Source organism: Bubalus bubalis, chromosome 13 (genome assembly GCF_019923935.1).
Source record: "Bubalus bubalis isolate 160015118507 breed Murrah chromosome 13, NDDB_SH_1, whole genome shotgun sequence".
NCBI lineage: Eukaryota > Metazoa > Chordata > Mammalia > Artiodactyla > Bovidae > Bubalus > Bubalus bubalis.
The window spans coordinates 51,683,187-51,695,876 of NC_059169.1; the positions used below are offsets into that span (position 1 = coordinate 51,683,187).

General features: G+C 39.7%; 1 pseudogene; it reads left to right on the forward strand.

Annotated features, from left to right (window-relative positions):
* Nucleotides 1–1,811: 1,811 nt before the first annotated feature.
* On the forward strand, nucleotides 1,812–12,214 carry LOC102415771 (annotated as a pseudogene).
* Nucleotides 12,215–12,690: the final 476 nt, after the last annotated feature.

Sequence of the window (12,690 nt, forward strand, 5' to 3'; positions counted from 1 at the left end):
TCTAAGCAGGGAAGCTCCTGTATCCAGGGAAACCAGTCTGGGTTGCCAGGACCTAAAGTTAAGACAGGAGAAACCCTGCTGCCTGGGATGTAAGGAAGCAATCTGTTAGCCTTCTCTTTTAGTCAAGGATTATCTGTACCTCTGATGCCTCCTGACCAATCTGGACGCCCACCTATGCCCAAGTCATGTTTGTTATCTACAACCTTACTGTCCATAGTCACAGCCCACCTCACCTATGGAGATTATAGTCATGATCAAAAGCAAACATTTTCAAATCTGTACCGGTGTCCATGGCTCCACTTGCCAACAAGAAAACAACAGAAGGAACAGCAGTTATCTCCTGAATCACAGTGATAAACTTCTAAGATCTTCACTTAGCAGCTGCTTTCTCAGAGTCACTGAGCCAAAAGCACTGGCCTGTGTTTAGTATAATGTGAGAACACAAGTTCTAGAATCAGAATGACTGTTTTGAAGTCTTGGCATTGCCATTTGCCACCTGTCAAGATTTTAGTGAATTACTTAACCATGTTGATGTTCTATAATCTTATTCAATAAATAAGGGTAAATATAGAGGCTGATTTAGAAATGTTGAGTGGATTAAATAAGACAATGTATCTAACAGGCTTATCATAATGTGGGAATGAAATCATAGCTACTTAGTAATGACATTTGCTAGGTTTTTTTGGTATGTTTATTCCTTCTCTTCTTTGACTTCTAGTGTATAGAAAAATGTACATGTACATAGCTAGATATATTACAGAATATGATGTATGTTTTCATGATATTATGCAAATCTTAGGTGTGAGAGTCACATGCTCTGCTGTGTCTACAGAAACAAAACAGCAAGATAACTGAATCCTTAGAACAAGTTTCAAATCTGTTACCATATTGTTAGGATGAAGCTGTGGGCTTGATTCCCTCACTAGCCTTGGTAGTAAAGAGGGAAATTAATGCTTTGTCCTATATGCTTAATTCCTACCTGGTCTTGATTGCCTAGCTCATAACTTGGGAAATAATCTGTACCTATTCCTGACTGAGAGAAGACTGAACAGAGCATATCACTTCTTGGAAATGAAACATCCTGGTTTTCATTAATCCTTGAAGAAAGAAGAATGAAAGAGAGGAATGAAGTGTTTTAAATGATAATTGACATCTAATAAAGTGACCCCACTAGACCTCTAATAAGTCTTGACCCAGTGGATGTCAAACTCTGAAATAGCCACTCCTTTATAGAGGAGATGATAGAAAGCTCCCTTCCAATTTTCTCTGCATAGAGAAAGACTTCCTTTCTTAGATAGACCAAGATAGTTTCTAAAATGAATGAGCATAAGCCTCTTCTTTCCTATAATTATACATTAGAAAATTGAATTGATAGATTGTTTTCATTATCATAATCTTATCATTATAATTCTTTTATTGTAATTACTTACCTGATTAACTGTGACTCTTTCTTACTTTGATCTTTCATTTCAGGGCAATTCTGAAAACAAACAAACAAAAAATACACAGAAAATCAATTATCACAGCAAAAGAATGAGAAAAACTAGAGTCAATGGTGGCCAAATTTCCTTCCTCAATTTTCTATGAAGCATTCTATGATTGGCATCAACATGGACCTTGCAGACACAATGCATTCCTGTCAACCATCTGTCACTCTCATTGTGTCCACAGTCAGGACGTCTACCAAGCTTTCCGCTTACAAACCATTCCTTTTCCTGTTCATTACTGCCACTTTAAATTGTTGGCCTAAAAATAAATAGACTACCAATTATTTCTCCTGCAAAAATTGACTTACACAAAATCAGTAGAGAATGGCAGTTCAAAGTCCGCAACCACGGTGAGCCTTGAGCAAACTCCCAGCAAAGAAAGGAAATGAGAACTCTTTATGGTGGAGAAGATGAAGTTGGGAAGAATATTTAATAAAAGTCCAAGTATTTCATTGGTTGGGTCATTGCCAAGAAAAAACAGGAGTCTTTTTTCTTCCTCTGGGGTTCTGCTATCTTTGCAGGGTATAAGAGTTTTTCCCTTTGGTCTCCTGACTTATTTAATTGAGGTTTCTTAATTTTTTGTGAAGTAAAATCACATCTAAATTATAAACAAGCTCTTATTATTTAGCAAAGTAAATTTTGCTAGAAATTGGTGAAAGGTAGCATAAATTGCAAAATGAACAATTATATTAAGAAGCATAAATATACCAGCAAATTTGGAAAACTCAGCAGTGGCCACAGGACTGGAAAAGGTCAGTTTTCATTCCAATCCCAAAGAAAGGTAATGCCAAAGAATGCTCAAACTGCTGCACAATTGCACTCATCTCACACGCTAGTAAAGTAATGCTCAAAATTCTCTAAGCCAGGCTTCAACAATACATGAACAGTGAACTTCCTGATGTTCAAGCTGGTTTAGAAAAGGCAGAGGAACCAGAGATCAAATTGCCAACATCTGCTGGATCATGGAAAAAGCAAGAGAGTTCCAGAAAAACATCTATTTCTGCTTTATTGACTATGCCAAAGACTTTGACTGTGTGGATCACAATAAACTGTGGAAAATTCTTCAAGAGATGGGAATACCAGACGACCTCACCTGCCTCTTGAGAAGTCTGTATGCAGGTCAGGAGACAACAGTTAGAACTGGACATGGAACAACAGACTGGTTCCAAATAGGAAAAGGAGTATGTCAAGGCTATATATTGTCACCCTGCATATTTAAATTATATGCAGACTACATCATGAGAAACGCTGGGCTGGAAGAAGCAAAAGCTGGAATCAAGATTGCCAGCAGAAATATCAATAATACCACCCTTATGGCAGAAAGTGAAGAGGAACTAAAAAGCCTCTTGATGAAAGTGAAAGAGGAGAGTGAAAAACTTGGCTTCAAGCTCAACATTCAGAAAATGAAGATCATGGCATCTGCTCCCATCATTTCATGGGAAATAGATGAGGAAACAGTGAAAACAGTGTCAGACTTTATTTTTGGGGGCTCCAAAACTACTGCAGGCAGTGATTCCAGCCATGAAATTAAAAGACGCTTACTCCTTGGAGGGAAAGTTATGACCAACCTAGATAGCATATTCAAAAGCAGAGACATTACTTTGCCAACAAAGTCCGTCTAGTCAAGGCTATGGTTTTTCCAGTAGTCGTGTATGGATGTGAGAGTTGGACTGTGAAGACAGCTGAGCGCCAAAGAATTGGTGCTTTTGAACTGTGGTGCTGAGAAGACTCTTGAGAGTCCCTTGGACTGAAAGGAGATACAACCAGTCCATTCTAAAGGAGATCAGTCCTGGGTGTTCTTTTGAAGGAATGATGCTAAAGGTGAAACTCCAATACTTTGGCCACCTCATGCAAAGAGTTGACTCATGAGAAAATATTTTGATGCTGGGATGGATTGGGGGCAGGAGGAGAAGGGGACAACAGAGGATGAGATGGCTGGATGACTTCACTGACTCAATGGATGTGAGTTTAAGTGAACTCCGGAAGTTGGTGATGGACAGGGATGCCTGGCATGCTACAATTCATGGGGTTGCAAAGAGTCAGACACGACTGAACTGAACTGAACTGAATTTAAAATATGCTAATTAAAATATCACTCAAATCTTCTAATCAATTCAGAGGTTAAAAATTAACGTTTTAAAGTAAGTCCATCTTTATTTAGTTCACTCGCTCAGTCGTGTTTGACTCTTTGTGATCCCATGGAATGCAGCACTCTAGGCTTCCCCGTCCTTGCAAATTCCCAGAGCTTACTCAAACTCACGTCAATCGAGTCAGTGATGGCATCCAAACATCTCATCCTCTGTTGTCCCCTTCTCCTGTCTTCAATCTTTCCCAGCATGAGGGTATGATGAGTCAGTTCTTCCCATAAGGTGGCCAAAGGATTGGAGCTTCAGCTTCAGCATGAGCCTTTTCAATAAATATTCAGGACTGATTTCCTTTAGGATTGACTGGTTTGATCTCCTTGAAATCCAAAGGACTCTCAAGAGTGCTCTCCAACACCACAGTTCAGAAGTATCAACTTTTTGGTGCTCAGTTTTCTTTATAGTCCCACTAACACATCCATACATGACTACTGGAAAAAAATATAGCTTTGACTAGGACCTTTGTTGGCAAAGTAATGTTTCTGCTTTTTAATATGCTGTGTAGGTTTGTCATAGCTTTTCTTCAAAGGAGCAAGTGTTTTTGAATTTCAAGGTTGCAGTCATCATCTGCAGTGATTTTGGAGTCTAGAAAATAAAGTCTCTCAGTTTCCATTGTTTCCCAATCTAATTGCCATGAAATGATGGGACTGGATGCCATGATCTTAGTTTTCTGAATGTGGAGTTTTAAGCCAACATTTTCACTCTCCTCTTTCACTTTCATCAAAAGGATATTTAGTTCTTCTTTGCTTTCTGCCATAAGGTTGGTGTCATCTGAATATATAAGATTATTGATATTTCTTCCAGCAATCTTGATTCCAGCTTGTGTTTCATCCAGCCCATCATTTTACAGGATGTACTCTGCATATAAGATAAATAAACAGCGTGACAATATACACCTTGATGTATGCCTTTCCCAATTTGGAAACAGTCCATTGTTCCATGTCTGGTTCTAACTTTTACTTATTGAACAGCATACATATTTCTCAGGAGATGGGTAAGGTTGTGTGGTGTTCCCATCTCTCAAAGAATTTTCCACAGTTTGTTGTGATCCACACAGTCAAAGGCTTTGGTGTAGTCAATAAATCAAAAGTAGATTTTTTTTTTCCTAGAACTTTCTTGCTTTTTTGATGATCCAATGGATGTTAGTAATATGATCTCTGATTTCTCTGCCTTTTTAAATCCAGCTTTAAAATTTTGAAATTCTCAGTTCATGAAATGTTGAAGCCTCACTTGGGGAATTTTGAGCATTACTTTGCTAGTGTGTGAGATGAGTGCAATTGTGTGGTCGTTTGAACATTCTTTGGCATAGCCTTTCTTTGGGATTGGAATGAAAACCTACCTTTTCCAGTCCTGTGGCCATGGCTGAGTTTTCCAAATTGCTGGCATATTGAGTGCAGCACTTTCACAGCATCATCTTTTAGGATTTGAAATAGCTCAACTGAAATTCCAACACCTCCACTAGTTTGTTGTTGATGCTTCTTGAAGCCCACTTGACTTTGCATTCCAGGATGTCAAGTTCTAGGTTAGTGATCACACCATCGTGGCTATCTTGGTCCTGAAGATCTTTTCTGTATAGTTCTTTTGTGTATTCTTGCCACCTCTTCTTAATATCTCCTGCTTTTTTTACGTTCATATCATTTCCATCCTTTTATGTACCCATCTTTGCATGAAATGCTTCCTTTGTATCTCTAACTTTCTGGAAGGCAATTCTAGTTTTTCCCATCTATTGTTTTACTTTATTTCTTTGTATTAAAAATTGAGGAGGGCTTTCTTATCTCTCCTTGCTATTCTTTGGAACTCTGCATTCAGATGGGTATACCTTTCCTTTTATCCTTTGCCTTTAGCTTCTCTTCTTTTCTCAGCTATTTGTAAGGCCTCCTCAGACAATCATTATGTATTTTTGCATTTCTTTTTTTGGGGGATGGTTTTGATCACTGCCTCCTGTACAATGCCATGAAACTCCAACTATAGTTGTTCAGGCACTCTGTCTATAAGATCTAATCCCTTTAGTCTATTTGTCACTTATATTATATAATCGTAAGGGATTTGATTTAGATCATACCTGAATGATCTAGTGTTTTCCCTACTTTCTTCAATTTAAGTCTGAAATTTGCAATAAGGTGTTGATTGTATAGAGCTTTTCAATTTTTGGCTGCAAAGAATATAATCAATTTTATTTTGGTATTGACCATCTTATGATGCCCATGTGTAGAGTCTACTCTTGTATTGTTGGAAGTGGGTGTTTGCTATGACCAGTGTGTTCTCTTGGCAAAATTGGTAGTCTTTGCCCTGCTTCATTCTGTACTCCAAGACCAAATTTGACTGATACTCCAGGTATCTCTTGACTTCCTACTTTTGCATCCCAGTCCCCTATAATGAAAAGGACATCTTTTTTGGGTGTTAATTCTCGAAAGTCTTCCAGGTTTTCATAGAGCTCTTGAACTTCAACTTCTTCTGCATTAGTCGTTGGGGCACAGACTTGGGTTAGTGTGATATCGAATTGTTTGCCTTGGAAATAAACAAAGATCATCCTGCTGTTTTTGAGATTGCACCCAAATGATGAATTTTAAATTCTTTTATTGACAGTGAGGGCTACTCCCTTTCTTCTACAGGATTCTTGTCCACAGTTGTAGATACAATGGTCATCTGAAGTAAATTGCCCCATACCCAGCAGTGATGTTTGGATGAGCTCAAACAAAACCTTGCGCAATCAGGACCGAGAGATCCCATAGAGACTGAGCCAGATATGCCTCTGAGTGTGTGAGTGTCTCCTGTGGATGCAGCAGCCTGCCATATGGTCAAGGGCTCTGGTGTATCAGACCTGGGTCATGAAGCATGTGGCATAACCCGTCTTGGAGGTGGTTGCCATTAACCTCACATTAGAACCACAGATCAGATGACCCACAAACTGAAGAACAATTATACCAAATAAATTATCGCACTGATAAAAAATTCTGGGACCCTAACAGATTTCTCAACTTGGGTATTTGGCAAAGGATCTGAGAACCCACAGAGAATTTGGCCGCTACATTTTTCATTTTGGAGGCCAGTGAAATTTGATTACAGAACTTCCACAGGACTAGGGAAACAGACTCTTGGAGGGCACAAATAAAACCTTGTGTGCACCAGACCCAGGAGAAATAAGCAGTGACCCCACAAGAAACTGACCTAGACTTGCCTGTGAGTGTTCAGGACTCTCTGGTGGAGGCATGGGGTGACAGTGGCCTGCTGCAGGGGCAGGGACACTGAATACAACAGTGTGTGAACAAGACTTTTGGGAGGAAGTTGTCATTATCTTCATTACCCCTACCATAGTTTGGTCTCAGGTCAAACAGGGAGGAAACACAGCCTCTCGAATCAACAGAAAACTGGTTTAAAGATTTACTGAGTATAGCCCTGACCATCAGAACAAGACCCAGTTTCCCCAACAGTCAGTCTCTCCCATCAGGAATCTTCCATAAGCCTCTTATCAGAGGGCAGACAGAATGAAAACCACAATCATAGAACACTAATAAAACTGATCACATGGACCACAGTCTTGTCTAACTCAATGAAACTATGAGTCATGCCATGCAGTCCCACCCAAGATGGACGAGTCGTGGTGAAGAGTTCTGGCAAAATGTAGTCCACTGGAGACTGGAATTGCAAACCACTTCAGTATGCTTGCCTTGAGAATCCCATGAACAGTATGAAAAGGCAGAAAGATATGACACTGAAAGATGAACTCCCTAAGTCGGTAGGTACTCAATATGTTTTTGGAGAAGAGTGGAGAAATAACTCCAGAAAGAATGAATAGACAGAGCCAAAGCAAAAACAATGCCCAGATGTGGATGTGAATGGTGATGGAAGTAAAGTCTGATGCTCTAAAGAACAACATTGCATAGGAACCTGGAGTGTTAGGCTCATGAATCCTTGAATTAATAAAATGAAATACAGCATACATTTAATATAATACATATAGTTATATCTGGCTGTTCATATAATTATTTCTAAATGAATACAAATTAATATTAGTCCCCTATAATCAAGTACTACAAACACTAATTGAGCACACTACTGACCAACTACTATCCATTTTTCAGAATGAATAGCAACATGTCTGTATAAATTATTTTTGTAGGAATCATTCTCATATTTAGGGAAACATTTTAATAAAATGACAGTCTGAGCAAAATCAAGAGCATTTGTTTCATGACATTACAGTAGTTCATGCAGTACAGGAGTTGCTGGAAACATGGAAAAATATGAAAGATATAAAGGAGGTGAAGAAAAAAAAAACATAATTTCTTCCAACAATGAATTTTATGAATTTAAATACTTGATTGCACAATGCACTGACCTTAAAACAGCAAATATTCTGTTACAGTGTTGGCTGCAAGCATTTTATGTGCTGTTTTATTCTGCCAATTTGGTGAAAGGAGGTAAATTATTAATCTGATTGCTAGTAAGTAGAACTGGCTGTTAGTCTCCAAAATTGTTACATTTAATAAAGTTAAATGAGAACTTGCATATGTACAAGTTGGGTTTAAAAAAGCCAGAGGAATCAAAGATCAAATTGCCAACATTTCTTGAATCATAGAGAAAGCAAGGGAATTCCACAAAAACATCTATTTTTGTTTCATTGACTACATGGAAGACTTTGTGTAGATCAAAACAAACTGTGGAAAAGTATTAAAGAAACAGGAATACCAGATCACTATATCTGCCTCTGAGAAACCCTTATGTGGGTCAAGAGCAACAGTTAGGACAGGACATGGAATAAGAGACTGGTTCAATTTGGGAAAGGAATATATCAAGGCTGTATTGGAGAAGGTGATGGAACCCCACTCCAGTACTCTTGCCTGGAAAATCCCATGGATGGAGGAGCCTGGTAGGCTGCAGTCCACGGGGTCGCTAAGAGTCGGACACGACTGAGCGAATTTACTTTCACTTTTCACTTTCATGCATTAGAGAAGGAAATGGCAACCCACTCCAGTGTTCTTGCCTGGAGAATCCCAGGGACAGGGAGCCTGATGGGCTGCCGTCTGTGGGGTCGCACAAAGTCGGACATGACTGAAGCTACTTAGCAGCAGCAGTAGCAGAAAGGCTGTATATTTTCACCCTGTTCATTAAACTTATATGCAGAGTTCAGTTCAGTTCAGTTGCTCAGTCATGTCCAACTCTTTGTGACCCAGCATGCAAGGCTTCCCTGTCCATCACCAACTTCTGGAGCTTGCCCACACTCATCTCAAACATATGTAGAGTGCATCATGAGAAATGATGGGCTGGATGAATCACAGGCTGAAATCAAGATTGCCAGAAGCAATCCTAATGGTCTAGTCAAGGCTATGGTTTTTCCAGTGGTCATGAATGGATGTGAGAGTTGGACTGTGAAGAAAGCTGAGCGTTGAAGAATTGATGCTTTTGAACTGTGGTGTTGGAGAAGACTCTTGAGATTCCCTTGGACTGTAAGGAGATCCAACCAGTCCATCCTAAAGGAGATCAGCCCTGGGTGTTCTTTGGAAGGAATGATACTAAAGCTGAAACTCCAGTACTTTGGCCACCTCATGTGAATAGTTGACTCATTGGAAAAGACCCTGATGCTGGGAGGGATTAGGGGCAGGAAGAAAAGGGGACAACAGAGAATGAGATGGCTGGATGGCATCACTGACTTGATGAACATGAGTTTGAGTGAACTCTGGGAGATGGTGATGGACAGGGAGGCCTGGCGTGCTGCAATTCATGGGGTCACAAAGAGTTGGACACGACTGAGCGACTCAACTGAACTGAATGGGAGAAAGTGAGGAGGAACTAAAGAGCCTTTTGATGAAACAGAAGAGTGATAAAGTTGGCTTAAAACTCAACATAAAAAAAAAAAAAACTAAGATCATGGGATCTGATCCTATCACTTCATGGCAAATAGAAGAAAAAGTGGAAATAGTAATAGATTTTATTTTCTTGGGCTGCAAAATCACTGCTGATGGTTTTGCATAAAAGATGCTTGTTCCTTGGAAAATAAAGCTCACTTTACCATCTAAGCCACCAGGGAATCCCATTAAAAAGCTGAGATAGCACTTTACCAACAAAGTTCCCATCTAGTCAAAGCCATGGTTTTTCCAGAAGTTACATATGGATGTGAGAGTTGGACCATAAATAAGGCTGAGCACCAAAGAATTGATGTTTTTGAAATTGTACTAGAGAAGATTCTTGAGGATCCCTTCAATTTAAAGATCAAACCAATAAATCCTAAAGGAAATCAACCCTGAATATACATTGGAAAGACTGATGCTGAATCTGAAGCTGGAGCATCAATACCTTGGTCACCTGACATGAAGAGCCAAGTCATTGGAAAAGTCCTGCTTCTGGGAAAGATCAATGGCAAAGGAGAAGAGGATGGCAGAGGGTGAGATGGTTAAATAGTATCACCAACTCAATGAATATGAACTTGAGCAAAGTCCAGGAGATAGTGAAGGACAGCAGAGCTTGGCATGTTGCAGTCCATGGGGTCACAAAGAGTCACAGGCATCACAGCTACTGAACGACAACAACAAGAACAAGTTTAGAGTATCCTTTAGTTAACATAAATTTACTCGCATTTTGCTATCTTATGTTTTTATTAAAAAATATTGTTTGGTCTTGACCTGAAGATGGCAGCTGAGTCGAGTAGAAGAGCGAGCTCCTTGGGTTCAAGTTAGGGCCCCAAGCAGGTGGCACGGGAGTGGTTCTTTATGGGTCCAAGGCATTTTACTCCTGTTGGGGGACTCTAGGCAATCACCACATTTATTCCTGTCTTCTTGCACAGTTCTCCTCTCTGCTGGCACCATGCCCCTCTGATTCTGAGGTCATAAATAAGGTCCATCTTAAATCATGTTGTAAAGAGTGATACTAATTAACATTTTTTTCTCACAAGCTGTTTCCTATTTAGAGAAAATTTTTCAGGTTCTTAAACCTGCAGGCAGTATATTACTTAGTAGACAGTGCACAACAAACCAATTTCAATATCTATAGAAGGAAAATGATCACAATAGATGCTGTACTAAAGAATGTGCAGAGCATACAAATATGGACCCATTATCATGCCTGAGGAGCACCTCCAGCAATGCAGAGTCCACTCTGGGCATAAGTTGCCCCTGTGGAGCAGTGGATGTGCCAAGTCAAGAGGGAGTCCAGGATGAAGATTTTGTTCTTTATGTAGGTGCTCTGGCCACTGAGAGGTGCCATCATAAGAACATCATTTCTTATTCAGCATATTGTCAGCAGGAAGCACAAAATGGACAGGCCAATAGCAGGGTATGCTAACCTGTGTCCAAATATGATCTCTACCCAGCCTCAGATGCTTTTTGGAATGCTGTCCATAGTGAAACATGAGATTATTCATGTCCTGGGTTTCTCTTCTGGGCTATTCTACCATGATAAAGATGGAAATCCTTTAACTTCAAAATTTGCAGATGGTCTCCCACTTTTTATCTATAGTTTTGGATTATATCAATGGAGTGATAAAGTAGTTCCAAAAGTGGAGAGATTATGGGACATTTGTGATAATAAGCAAGTTCTTCACACTGTCTATCTTCTAGTAATGCATTGTGTTCTCGATGAAGCACAGAAACAACTGTCAAATTCTGGAGGGAATGGAACTTGAAAATCTTGGTGGTATAGACACTGAACTTAACCATTGGGAATAGTGGTTATTAGAAAATCAAGCAATGACTGGTTCTCCTATGCAGAACCTAGTTCTCTCTCAAATCGCCCTGATTTTAATGGATGATATTGGCTGGTATAAAGTTAATTACAGAATGGCTGAGAAAATAGACAGGGACAGAGGAGTGGGCTGTGACAGTGTCAGGAAGAGCTATAAATTCTGGATTGACCAGCAGTGACAGGAGAGATAGATGCTGAACCCTTACTGTAACATACTCAGAAGCAATATATTGCAATTAACTTGCAGGCAGGACCAGAGAGCAGTTTCAGTGTGCAATTTGCAGAAGTTTCTGAAACCTCTGCCATAGGAGTACCAGTGGTTTGATGAACTCACTGGAGTACCTGCAGAAGATCTGCCATATTATGGTGGTTTAGTAAAAATTGCTGACTACTGCCCTTTCAGTAAGAAATTCAGTTTTTATTTAAGTGGTGAGTATCAGTGCAGGTCAGATTGTAAAGTACCAGACCTTTGAAAAAACTATGGTGCTGAAAAGTATGGACCTTATTCAGTTTGTCTAATTCAGAAATTAGCTTTAGTCATGGAAAAGTGTGAAAAGAAGCCAAGTTATCTGGACTGGGGGCATGGATGCTATCAGGTTTATTGTTCTCCACAAGGTCTGAAGGTTAGGGTTCAGGATATTTTATATTTGTTTAGTTGGGCCGGGCAGATCCTCCCTGTCAATAGCCAGATGAACAGCTGGATTCACCATGTAAATCTGCTCTGCCCATTCTGTTGGGACTTCTGTGAACTCTGTTCCCTTGAGACAGGTTCTCCAGCTGCTAACCTGACTCAAGCACTATACCCTGGATCTCTGTTCCCATTCCTTTAGCCTGGTGGTCACCCTCTGGCTTCTGCTAGGCAATCTATTTCCTCTGCTGGCTGGATTTCTACTGTGCATATTACACTAGAAATGGAAAAGTGAATTCTCAAGGCATTTTTTTGTGTCATGTTCCTCTGAACAAAGCACAAAAGCTTGGCGAGTGCCAGCCTATGCAGATGGCAGAAGTGGCATTCCTGAGTTTGGCTTGGAAGTGTTGACCATAGTCAGGTCTTGAAGCAGAGCTTCACAGCAGTCATTCCTCATCAGAAACCCAATATCCTCAAAGTTTAGAGAAGGAGCAGGAATTCCAAATCACCAAGTCTCTACTTTTCAGGATACATAACCATCTTGAAGTTTTCTTTTGAAGGTAGGATAATAGGTGAAGATTTTGGGAATTACATACCTCAGCATTTTCATTAACCTAAAGCAATGGGAAAGTTAATCACTGCTGCAATAATTTAAATAACAGCTAACCATTGCAAGATTATAAGTTGTGGACTCTTTCCTCAAAAGTATAAATTGTCCTTTGACTTATAGAAAATAACTTTTTATTTATACATCAAC